General features: G+C 39.0%; 1 protein-coding gene across 1 annotated transcript in view; it reads left to right on the forward strand.

Moving 5' to 3' along the window:
* The window catches only part of rnf180a (ring finger protein 180a), a 36,313-nt gene that overhangs the window by 8,222 nt on the left and 14,968 nt on the right, over positions 1 to 13,123 (forward strand). The window lies entirely within an intron of this gene.

A 13,123-nucleotide genomic window follows, 5' to 3' on the forward strand; every position in this document is an offset into this window, starting at 1 on the left:
AACAAAGCCTCTTGAAATAACTCACATGGATTTTCATATACAGTAAAGTCTCGTTATATCGATATTCAAGGGAGTCCGAAAAAATATCGATATAACCGGGACTATCGATATATCCGACCCTGTTTGCATGTAATTTTCTCCATGCGTGCATAGAAATAGTATCGATATAACCGGGACTATCGATATATCCGATATCGATATAACGAGACTTTACTGTATGTACCAAATATGATTGGCCAAGTCCAGCCAGGATCCACTGGCGAATGCCAATCATGGTTTGAAATGGCATCATCACATTTTGTCACATGACTTCACCACAATAGATAGATTTAAAAAAATGTTTATACCGCACCATTAATAATAATAATAATAAAAATAATAATAATAATACATTACATTTTAAGCACCTTTCAAAGCTCTCAAGGACACTTTACAGTCACAGACAAGCATAGGTACTATAATATAAAATACAATCACAAATAGAATGCAATAAATAAAATACAATTATCAATAGAAACGATAGAGAACTACACAGAAAATACAATTTTAAACAGGTGGGTTTTGAGATGGGACTTGAAGGTGGGAAGAGAATCGATGTTACGAACTTTGGGAGGAAGTGAGTTCCAAAGTTTGGGGGCAGAGCAGCTGAAGGCTCTGTCACCCATCGTGCTGAGACGGGCGGGGGGGGGGGGGGGGGCATACAGAGACAGAGGGCGGAAGAGGATCAGAGGGAACGAGAGGGAGTAGAAATTTGAAGAAGGTCAGATAGGTATGGGGGGGGGCAAGGTTATGGATAGCTTTAAATGTATAAAGAAGAATTTTAAAGTTGATTCTATATTTGACCGGGAGCCAGTGGAGCTCTTGGAGGACGGCGGTGATGTGGTGAAAGGATGAAGTTCTGGAGATGATCCGGGCTGAAGAATTCTGGACGAGTTGAAGTTTCTGAGGGACACCAAAGAGAAGTGAATTGCAATAGTCAATCCGGGAGGTGACAAGACGATGAACGAGGATAGCAGTGGTGTGAGGAGTGAGAGACGGGCGCAGACGATTGATATTGCGTAGGTGGAAGTACGCAGACCGGGTTAAGTTATTTATATGGGAGTGGAAAGATAGTGTGCTGTCAAGAATGACACCTAGACTTTTCACCTGATGGGAGGGAGAAACGGTCGAATTGTCAATAGTGAGAGAGAAACTGTTAGCTTTGCTCAAGGTGGATTTGGTACCAATGAGGAGAATTTCAGTTTTTTCGCTGTTAAGTTTGAGGAAGTTACGGGTAAACCAGGATTTAATTTCAGAGAGGCAGAGTGAAAGGGAAGAAGGTGGAACAGAGGCGTCGGGTTTGCTGGAGAGATAGAGCTGGGTGTCATCCGCAAAGCAATGAAATTGTATACCAAATTTGCGGAGAATCATGGGATTACCATCCCTTGATTGTCTTTTTTTCCCATGCGGCAGACTGTGACTGTGCAATGATTTAAATGAGACCTCAGGGTCACGGGATAAACTATGGAATTATCAGTGACCCCCATTCAACCCCTACTCAACATTCGGCGACATGTCAGATGGAAACGCAAGCTTAGTTCAGTGGCGAGGAAAACATCAAGTCACATGGTGGTAAATACTCGATCTTCTTCTTAATTCATCGTGAGGGGCGGTTGATTCTGGTTTATTTTACTCTCTTCTGCAGGCAGAGCTGAATCCCAAATTGCGGGTAACATAACTGAGCCACTCTGATGTATTAAATAAATAAATAAATAAATAAATAAATAAATAGAAATAAGAATGAATAACACTAAAAACATACTAATCTATGCTGCATTGCTTATTAAAATAAATAAATACATACTGTACATATATAAATAAAAACAAATACAGAAAGAAATAATAATGAATAACAATAAAAACACAAATCTAGGCTGCATTGCTTATTAAAATGAATACATACATAATAAAAATAAATACATACAATTCTATGGTGCATTGCTTATTAAAATAAATGAATGAAACAAATTAATAATAATAATAATGAATAAAAATAAATACATATAAATCTCTGTTGCTTTTCTTATTGAAATAAATAAATAAGTACGTACATAAATTAATACATGAATACTTAAATACACAATGAAGAAAATAAATACATACAAATCTATGCTGTATTGCTTGTTAAAATAAACAAATAAATAATAAAAATAAATACATATAGGATTGCTTATTAAAATAAATAAATAAATAAATAATGAATAAAAATCTGGGTTGCATTACTTATTAAAATAAATAAATACACAACCAAACAAAAAACAAATAAACATAGAAATAAATAAGCTGAATTATTAATAAAAATGAATAAAAATAATTACATACGAAGCTGGGTTGCATTGCTTATTAAAATAAATAAATAAATAAATACGTACATACATTAATACATGAATACATAAATACATCTTGAATAAAAATACATACATACGAATCTATGCTGTATTGCTTATTCAAATAAACAAATGAATAATAATATTAAATACATATAGGATTGCTTATTAAAATAAATAAATAAATAAAAACAATGAGTTAATAATAATAATAATGAATACAAATCTGGGTTGCATTGCTTATTAAAATAAATAAATACATAAACAAACAACAAAACAAATAAACATATAAACAAATAAGCTAACTTATTAGTAATTATAATAATAATAATAATAATAATAATAATAATAATAATAATAGGATTGGATTTGCCTTCATTAGTCTCGCAGCGGAGAAATTTACATTTCACAGCAGCAAAGTTATGAAATAATAATAATAATAATAATAATAATAATAATAATAATAATAATAATAATAATAATAATAATAATAATAATAATAAATACAAATAGCCAGCCTGCCTTCTAAGTCATTGCTGGCGAATTTCAGAAATAGGCAGACTTAAAAAATGTCTCAATGGCGGGAGACCAATTACTGTCCAAAGGAAAACAGCTTCTCTTGCCCCAAACACGTTTCCTTTCCCCTTTGAAAATCAACCAACTGTGATGATTACTTCCTTTTCCCCATTTGCGTCGTAACACAATGATTGACAGCTCCACCTGCGTACATCCGCTCCACTGTTGTGTCGGTCCCATCTGAGGTCCTCAAGTTATGAAAAAAAAACCTCATTTTTTTCCCCTCTTCATGTAAAATAAATAAATAAATCTCCCCCATGTAAAATAAATAAATACATAAATAAATTCATGAATAAATAAATAAATCTCCTTTTTCCCCTCGTGTGAAAAATAAAACCCTATGTGAGAATATTGTTACATAATTAACTCTCATCCTGTCAATCAAAATCGAGCATTGGTATCTTTGCAAAGACGGATTTTTTTTGGGGGGGGGGGATGGGCCTCAATATGAGCAACATTGAGGTGACCTCGATCACATTGCACATGTGAGACTGTTTCTTTTCACCTTGCTTGTGTCTTAGCTGCCGACATGACGAGCGCACCGTCATATATCACCATATAATGCCTGTAATTATGTGTATCCGTATCAGTCCGTGCCATTGAGGCTTAGTAGTTGATATGGGTTTAGTACATTAGGCGAAAATCTCATTGGAATGGCACATACTGTAGATTGTACGGGTATGCACTGATTCTGCAAACGACATTCGGTTCCTCCAGAGAATAGATCATTAATGGAAAGCTGGCACATAATATGGAAATGCCCCATATAGATTTGTGCCGTATCCATTCTAGACACTTTTTTTCAATGTTCCTTCCTTCCTGGGAGCAGATTAAAAATGTCCAGAAAGTCTGTTTTGCTGCAACGACGTGGCTACAGTAGCAAAATTGCTTTTAAATTAATCCATAGATCCATTTTCCAATCCACTTTATCCTCACGAGGGTGGCGGGGTAGTAGGTGAGGACACCCTGAACCTGTAGCCTGCCAATTGCAGGGCACACAGAAATGAATGCCCATCCACATATACACACCCAGGGACAAATTTGAGTGTTCATTCAGCCTGCCATACATATTTTCTGAATGCAGGAGGTAACCGTAGTACCCATGGAAAAACCCACTCGGGCCCAAGTAGAACATGCAAGCTCTACACAGGGAGATCTAGAGCCAGGATCAAACCGATGATCTCTGTACTGTGAGGCGAATGGGCTATAACCACTCAAACACCGGACCGTCGTGTTTTAAAATTACAATGAATACAGTAAAGTCTCGTTATATCGATATTCAAGGGAGTCCGAAAAATATCGATATAACCGGGACTATCGATATATCCGACCCTGTTTGCATGTAATTTTCTCCGTGCGTGCATAGAAATAGTATCGATATAACCGGGACTATCGATATATCCGACCCTGTTTGCATGTAATTTTCTCCGTGCGTGCATAGAAATAGTATCGATATAACCGGGACTATCGATATATCCGATATCGATATAACGAGACTTTACTGTATATATTTTTTAATTTCCAATTTAAGATTTTATTTTTTTATTATCCTTTTAAAACTGCCAGAGATATGGAGCGCTAATTAAAACTGTGCTATGTTATTTTTTTATGTTGAAAAACAATGTCGTTTACCTCCAAACTATAATAACCATAATTCTGATTAAACCTTTCAGTTCCTGGAACATTTTGCTATATTTTTCGCGATTTTATCTTGTCACATTTAAACTAGCAATGGGCGGAGCAATCTCTTGTTTCGCATTTGTAACAAGCTAACTAAGCTCAATTTTCATTTATGTCTGGGAAAATAATATGATGACAATTACCTCTTTAGAACAGTCCTTTTTTTGTCCTTATGGAGTGACTTCCAAATATATGTCCCCTATTCCCTCCCCCCGGCCACTTTGTCCAACTTTTCAGAGGAAATCCACAAACATTCACACACTAGCCGGGAGACAAAAACTGTACAGAGACCGAAGAGCCCATATTCAGGGATTTGGTAGCTCATACTCCCTAAACCCACTTCTACAATCTTGATGAAACAAGCTGACGATGCAGTCAAAGATCTCAACAAAATAAAAATCTGCATCTGGTTAGCTTGAGGCTTCTAAAAAGTGGCAATGGATCATTTCGCCGGTAGTCTTTGTAATGAAGTGAAAGAAGTTTGATGCTGACGATGCAACATGTCCTGCGTTTTGTGGGTGGCTCCGTTTAATGGCTTGTCACACACTCATTATGTGAACTAGTAGCAGTAGTGACTGGCGGTGTGTTTGCTACCATGATTCAACTGGGCTAGTTATTATTTTGTCATGTTCCAATCATGTTTTTATGATTATACTTTGTCTTTATCGGACTATGGGGAGTTATTGAGGGATACGAAAGCTTCAAACAGACTAGTTTGGGCATGCACTGATACAAAAATTCAGTGGTGGACCATCAGGGCCTTCATGGCTTTCTCTGCTGGCCTAAAAATATCTAAATCACAGACTAATATGTCTGTGTAAGCTCTCAGTCGTACAGGAGTGGTCCATCGATGAAAAGGTTTCTTCAGCCGTCATCTGTACTTTTTGAAGGTGTCGGACGTTTCGCTTCTTATCCAAGATGCTTCTTCAGCGAACTAAAGTCTTACTGGTAGTATCGGCCCTATATATATTTCCAGACATGGCGGCGCCGGACACTGCTATGATAGGTCCCTACTCTCAGGTCGCGGGGAGCAGAGGACCACTCCCTGCAGCCCCACCGATTGTTCCAACATTCCTGACTAACGACTGGCCTGATTGCCCTACTCCCTCCGGTATCACATGATCAGCATTACTAATGTTGCCTAACCGATGTTGCCTAAGCAGGCTATTGTACGAACTGCGAAAATGAAATTCTGCCCATTTTTAGGCCTAATTGGCGTTGCGTCATTGCGGCTGTGAGGCATATTTTTAATGGTATATACTAAATAAATTAGACATTGCCATAATTGTCAAAGTATTGATCTTATTTGAGGAATGCAAAGCAAAATTTGAAATAAACAACAATATTTATTTCCCCAAAGGATATAAGCGCATCACGTGTGATGCGCTACGATTACTCTCTTATTCATCTCCTGCCATTTACGCTCCCCAGGCCGCTTCACAATCTCAACACATTTATTTCGAGACACTCAAACTCGCTTAAAGGGCATTGCGGCGAAATATGATCTATTTATGACCGGAAGAGTACTCCGCGCTCTCTTCTCTCAACTTGCTGTCCAAACATGATTAGAACAAGATATTTTCATTTCATCACGAGTAGCTTCTGGCTCCCGATGGACCACGTGCAAAAAGGTGTTCTTAACATTCAAGATGAGTGCTCACCCGACAGCCTCAGAAAAGAGGTAACAAGTACGGAAAGGTCAAAGGTTAGACAGTGCAGTTAGACCGCCAATGGGCTTTGCTCTTTTGTGACCTTTTTTTTTCTCCTCTGATGTGGCAAGTGCGATGCGATGAGGGAAAGACAGAAAAAGGTTAGAAATAAAAAATGGAAAATAACGAGAAAGTGGAAGGTTGCTTTTAATGGAAGGATTCTTTTTTTTTAAAGGGCAGTATTTATCACTCATCATTTTATGCACTTTCATTTCATTTCCTATGTAAAAGTGATTTTCTGACCTGGACTTGTTCTTTCCCCAAGTACAAATTGACAATAATGAAGAAAAAAAGGGCCTCTGTGCCAGGCTTGCCCACGGGATCACATCATGCCACATTTCCTCACATCACATCATCGTCATGAATAATTCACAGCATCGTGTCCATTGTTAATTAATACGCATTTGACCTTAATGTTTTCTTCCGTGATCGTATACACAACATGCGCATTTAACGTTGGCACAAATTACCCTGCGCAACGACTCACTTCATTACATACCGCCCATGTGCCATCTCATCCCCCTGCTAAAGAGCATGGCCAGGGGATCATAGGATAACTCCCCCCCCCCATTCCCATCCCTGTGACATCTAATTGGCCTCCTTTAGAGACTTAGTGCTCACGTGATGGAAGTGCGGGCCCACTCTCAGTCAGCCTGTGGAGATGTGCCCGCCGCAAACGTTCTGTGACAGAAACTAATGGAGAGTCTTTGCCACGGGGATCAACGTTGAAGGCCGCTAGCGTCGTTCGGTCATGAGTGGGCAGCATACTCACTCACTCACTCGCAGACGTGTAGAAGGAGGCACTTGGGCATACTGTATATAAAGAAAGGATCCAATGGAAGTAGGAGTATGGCAATAGGATGGCGCCCCCGGTAAAGTTTTTGGCGGCTACTTGGATTTTTTTAGTGGAAAAATTGATCCGGATGAGGCAGACATCGCCTCAGCCGATTTTACAAATGAAGCAAAAGACGCTGACGAAATTATGTAATCCTATTTTTTAACTTCATGAAATCATGGCAGAACCTGTTTACAGGATGTCAAACGGCACCACAAGAGCCGGCAGCATATGAAAGCTGAATTCATTTTAAGGCAGTGAATCTAACACTTGGCAATGGACAATGCATAACGATGAGCGATGGGGATGATGTAATAAGCCAAGCAATGTTTCCTCACCAATGTTTCTCTGTCTCAAATTTGCTGACAAAAAAACAAAATATGGCAAAACACCCGAGCCAATAAAAGTGACTTGTTTTTCACTTTATCTTTGTTTGGGAAGTATCGCTTTACCCTGTCTTGGAAGTAAAATATTCACTACCTATTTTTAGTTCATTACGTCTGACTGGGAATCCTCTCGTTAATATAACGCATAGGCGTATGTGTCGCGGCTTGAACTTGAAGCGGATTTATGTGGGACAGGAGATGTGAGACAATTTCTTTTCGTCAATGGATGCTACACCTCCGTGTTTGCGTTCAACATTTAGCTTGTAGCAAACGTGCATATTCCACCGTGACGGTCCCTGATCCACTGGTGAAAAGGATGCTTTGATCCTCTCTTCTTTCATCTGGATTTGCTTCATACGACAAAGGGTGCAGAAAGTGCTTAAGATTGAATGACGGTCTGTGTCTTTTGTATTGTATCACATTATTTGTTATTTAGTTATTTTTTTGTTTTGACTTCAAGATAGCGGCGCAGGTCCTGTATTTTGTTTTTCTACTTCTTCCTTTCCTTCTACTTTCATCACTTTGCTGCTGTGAAATGTAAATTTCTCCACTGTTAGACTAATAATGCCTTATCCAATCCAATCTGGCAACCCTATTGTAAAAATGAGGATCATCCATTCTTTTTTTATTATCGTGAATTGCGTTCAGTGTCACTGGTGAGTTGAAGTCAACAGCCCCCTGGTACGCTGGCCAGTCAACTACACAAAGCCACTAATACTCAAATTAACACCTGTGCACAGATTGGGGTGTTCAGTGAAATTAAATCATTCACTGCCAAGTGATGTGCAAAAATGTGTCCATTTGCTGGGTAAGCAAGTCGGCTGTGTCCACACCCACAACGGCGCAAACACACGTTTCTACCAACACACATTTGCAAAAACACCAAAAGAAATTAAACTCTACAAACGTGCACATTTAGGCTTGCACTAGGCATAAAAAAGAGCCAAATGTGTCTCTGAAGTTAATCCTGGTTATATGATCGAGACAGTTTTTACCTGAGAGCAATCTATTTCCTTTTTTTCCCCCAATGGGATTTATTTTTCCAATTTCTGATGTCGGAGGTTTCACTGTATCTTCATGAATGTCCCGGAACATACGTTCTTTGGTATAACCCTCGAGGATTAAACTCTTCATCACTGGAGTGTGATTCACATGCCCTGTTGGGGGAAAAAATCCAAAGTCACTCACTCTTTTGGCACAATGCTTGAGGCTGTTTTGCAGTGATAACTTGGCACCAGACATCACACTGTTACAAATATAGATTGTGCGGGTCGATTCCATGCCTGCAAGTGAGTTGTACTGTACATGAACCGCCATATTGTTTTTGGACACGAATCATCGCATTTGAAAAATTAGAAATAATACAAATAATAATAAGGACACTCAGTCGCATTTTACAGGCATGGTGCACTTTTGACTTTTTAACAGTGGTAGACCATCAAGGCCTGAAAAGCCTTCTCTGCTGGCCTAAAATTATCTGAATCACGGACTGATATTAATTATTTTGTCCATGAATTCTTATGAAATAATTCCAAATTGTCTTTTATCTTCCTTTCATTACGTTTCCCCTGTTGCGCTGCTTCCAGACGTGTGTTTTTGTATTTAAGCATTTAACCAATTACATTTCATCCATCATTTGTTACCAGGGTCAGAAATCTACATGGACCCCTTCACAATCGGTTCTGCAGGCCCTGGAGCATAAAAATCAATGTAGATAAAACTGTTGTTTTAACCAATGAGATTTATTACTAGATTAGTTACTGGCCAATCATAGTATCACTAGCCTCTGGTGATAAGAGCATAATGGCCAAAGCTAGCACACTTTATCGGTAGCAATCTACATAAACAAATATATTGTGTTGCTTTAATAGCAGTTTTGTCACCCTGCAATGGCGGAAGGAGGACAAGAAATTGATTTGGTTGCAGATGTACTGTTAAAGCCATTTTAAAGACGGAAATTTCAAGAAAAACTGGACATCATTAAGAAAGGTCGGTCAGTTATTTCCTGGCTAATGGTACCCTCTAGTGGTCTTGTAGTAAATCACACCTCACTTTTTTCAGTCTGGATTGATTCAGACATAGCACAACTGAAGGCCAAGCGATGAAATCCACACCACTGATTTTTGCCCTGTGAATGAAAATATGAAAAGCTAAATTGTTTCCACTTGACTCTCACAATCATTGTTATAGGCCAAGTTTCTTCAAATAAATAAGTCGTTCAATAATGTGATGGAAATTGAGACATTTTGCACCATCCTGGTTGGAGAAAGGGTGCTGGTTTCAGAAAGGGAGTACTATTGCGTTAGGAATGTGGCAAGTCCCTTTATTTTATTATTCATTCAGTATTAGATTTGTTGCCTGCGCAATGTGTGAATGAGGGATCACCATGGCTGAAAAGTATGTGCTGCTTAATTAAGGCTAGTCAATTTTTTAAAGGCTGTAGCAACTTGGAAGCCATTAACTCTCTTTCGCGGTGGACATATAAACACTAAAATCTTGGTGTCACCGTCAAATTGAAATAAAAATAAACTGCAAATACTTTTTTTTTGGGGGGGGGGCAGTATGATGACATCTGTGGGAAATACCGTGTGCTAGGTTAGCTGTGACTGGAAATTGTGCACGTTTTGGAAAAAGGTCTGCAGCTGGATGGATGGAGGGCTTGAGGAGCCTCAACATAGAGCGCTGATGTGGAACTGTCGCAGCTTGGAATTGAAGCGGATTTATGTGGGTCAAGAAATGTGAGACAGTCTCTTTGTCATCAATGAATGTTTCAGCTTCATGTTTGCTTTTAAAAACTTAGCTTGTAGTAGCACATTCCACCATGATGTCCCTGATTCACTGGTGAAAAGGACGCTTTGATCCTCTCCTCTCATCTAGAACTGCTTTATGATACGGAGTGCAGAAAGTGCTTAAGAATGAAGACTGTCAGTGTCTTTTGTGTTGTGTTGCGTTATTTAGTATTCTTGTCAGCTCTTGAATTTTGTTTTTGCTGCTGTGAAATGCAAATTTCTCCACTGTGAGACAAATAAAGGCTAATCCAATCTAATCTAAAGCGCTACCAACAGCACAGCTTCTCATTTGCGCTTTTGGAATATTTGATGCCATTTGGCAGCCTGCATTAAACATTGCTTGTTCTGTTTGTTGGCCTTGAGTGCACTGAGCCTGTCCTCTATCGCAACTACGTGTGTGTGCGTGAGTGTGTGTGTGTGTTTCTGTGTGTAGCTCTAGCAAATAGAGGCAGTTCAGCTCCATCCTTATAAAAATAAATGAGTTAAAAAAAAACGATATCTGAGACCAACGGCTGCCCCTCATTTCTCTGCGTCAAAAGGTCTGGCACGTCGACAGCTGCGGATGCTTTCCCCAAAGCCGTTCACGCTTGGACCTCACCCAGAAAAACAAAAGAAGACAAACAACAACGGCTGTGAAGTATGTGTTGAAATAGGAACATGTATTGTGTTGACTGTTGGTTCCCCTGACACATTCTTTTGGGGGAATTTTGTCAGAGTAAAAGTTTTGGCAAATTGGAGGATCGTCTCTCTCACAATTCTAAACGCCTGTGTGCGCGCGCGCGTGCTCAACATCGAGATTGGCCCGAGTCACAACTACGTGACTGTGACACGAAAACAAAACGAAAACAAATTCCAAGCAAATATTGGAGAAATTGGCTTCTGCTGTGAATTTATATCAATCGCATGAATAAAAATGACAATGATAAATCTTTGACACCGAATTGGAAAAGTGTGAAAGTAACTTCCGCTATTTCTTCGTTGCATTATTTTGAAGTACTGATGCTCTATGGCACTATGCTGCCCCTGAAAGGTCAGTCTTGGTACTCCAATAGACATTGGGTTTAAAAGAGAAGCATCGCCAACACATGTGGCACGGCATAACGTAATGATTATCTCAAGTGCACCACACATGATATATCAATACAAATAATTCATAGTTAGTTTTTATTAATATATTTGATTTATTATTTACAAATTACAATCATAGCCTGAACTTTTCTATCGCCTTTTACTTTTAGACTAGAAAGACGTACATGGCAAATAAATCTTACAATCCCTGCCAGCGGGCCTCTTGATGTAATTCCTTGAGGTCGGGGTGAACGTGGGACTCCTGCGTCAGTACCATGGGACCACCCACCTACTTTACATGAACAATCCCACTGTGGGTGGGATTACTGCAGTCCTACTTCATAAAACGTAGAAGATTACCGTAGTTCATCTGTTTAATATCATGATGATAATCCCCTCACCTTGTTGAGATCAAAATGGTTGTGATCTGAAGGGTTTGAAAAATATGCCGTAAAAGCATGTGGGCGACCGCTCTCTGAGGCTGCTGTCATTCCAGCTGCAGGTCACTTGTGATAAATTTCTCCTATGAGCGCTTTTTGGACTGCCCATGCCACTAAATATAGATAGAAGAAAAAGGGAGGGAAAAAAAGCAATTAAAGATGCTCTGACCTGTTGAAGATGTCTTGGCTTTGATCAAAGCGACAAAAAAGTTTCATCTATCAACCTGACTTTTTCATGTTAGATGACATTTAAATTATGCAGAACAGACATTGTTTTTAAATGTAACCTATACTAAATCAGATATCAGAATATGTCAAAGCACTTCTGTATAAGGTGCACCAAAAATCCTTCATTTTCTTCAGAAGATGACCCATTCACAGCCGCATTATGTGATGCCTTATACACAGGTTTGCATTATACATGTGAGCCACAAAAGGTCTCACGACTGTCAGCAGCCACCGACTCCATTTCCCACTGTAGAAGTAGTCCATAAACCCAGCCTCCCCTGTAGCGCCTTATAATGTGGTGTGCCTTATATTTGGAAAACTTTTATACATTATACATTATATTTCGACAACTTTTTTCATTCATTGAAGGTGCGCCTTATAGTCTGGTGCGCCTTATTTAAGGATTTTTTTTTTAAATACACCATTCATTGGGGGTGCGCCTTGCACTCCGGTGCGCCTCATACACCAGAAAATACGGTCATTTTGTCAAAAATGCAAAAAGCAAATGGTGGGCCATCAATGAAAAATAGCTCAACCACTTTAAGACATATCCTATTCTTTGAAATGTGGACAGTGAATTCCTAACCAGGACATTTTTACATCGTTGGGGGAAAAAGAAAATATATTTATATCTTTTCTTTTTTCCAAAGCGACAGCCTTCAGACAACATACTGACTTCCATAGCTACACAATAACCGCCAGTTTAGTAAAGTGGACCTCTGCATGATGCAGCACACATTTCCAACCACAATAATAAACATTGTTTGATGAAGACAGACACTCCCCATTTTACGAACGAGATACGTTCCGGGCGGTCGTTCGTGAGGTGAATTTGATCGTTAAGTTGCTTCAGTTCTATATTTTGTATGGAATGTATGTTTAAGTCAAACACTGAACGGGGAAGGATAAAACACAGATGCTCTAACAGTCGTAAAATAAATTCACGCCTAATGTAGTTAGGCGACATATATCCTTGGGTCATCAGGAAACCATTACTGAAGCTGCTGGAACGTAATTGCCGAATTACGTGCCCTTACTTTCTGTTA

The sequence above is a fragment of the Hippocampus bargibanti genome, linkage group LG04, assembly GCF_051943395.1.
Source record: "Hippocampus bargibanti isolate YZ-2025 linkage group LG04, ASM5194339v1, whole genome shotgun sequence".
NCBI lineage: Eukaryota > Metazoa > Chordata > Actinopteri > Syngnathiformes > Syngnathidae > Hippocampus > Hippocampus bargibanti.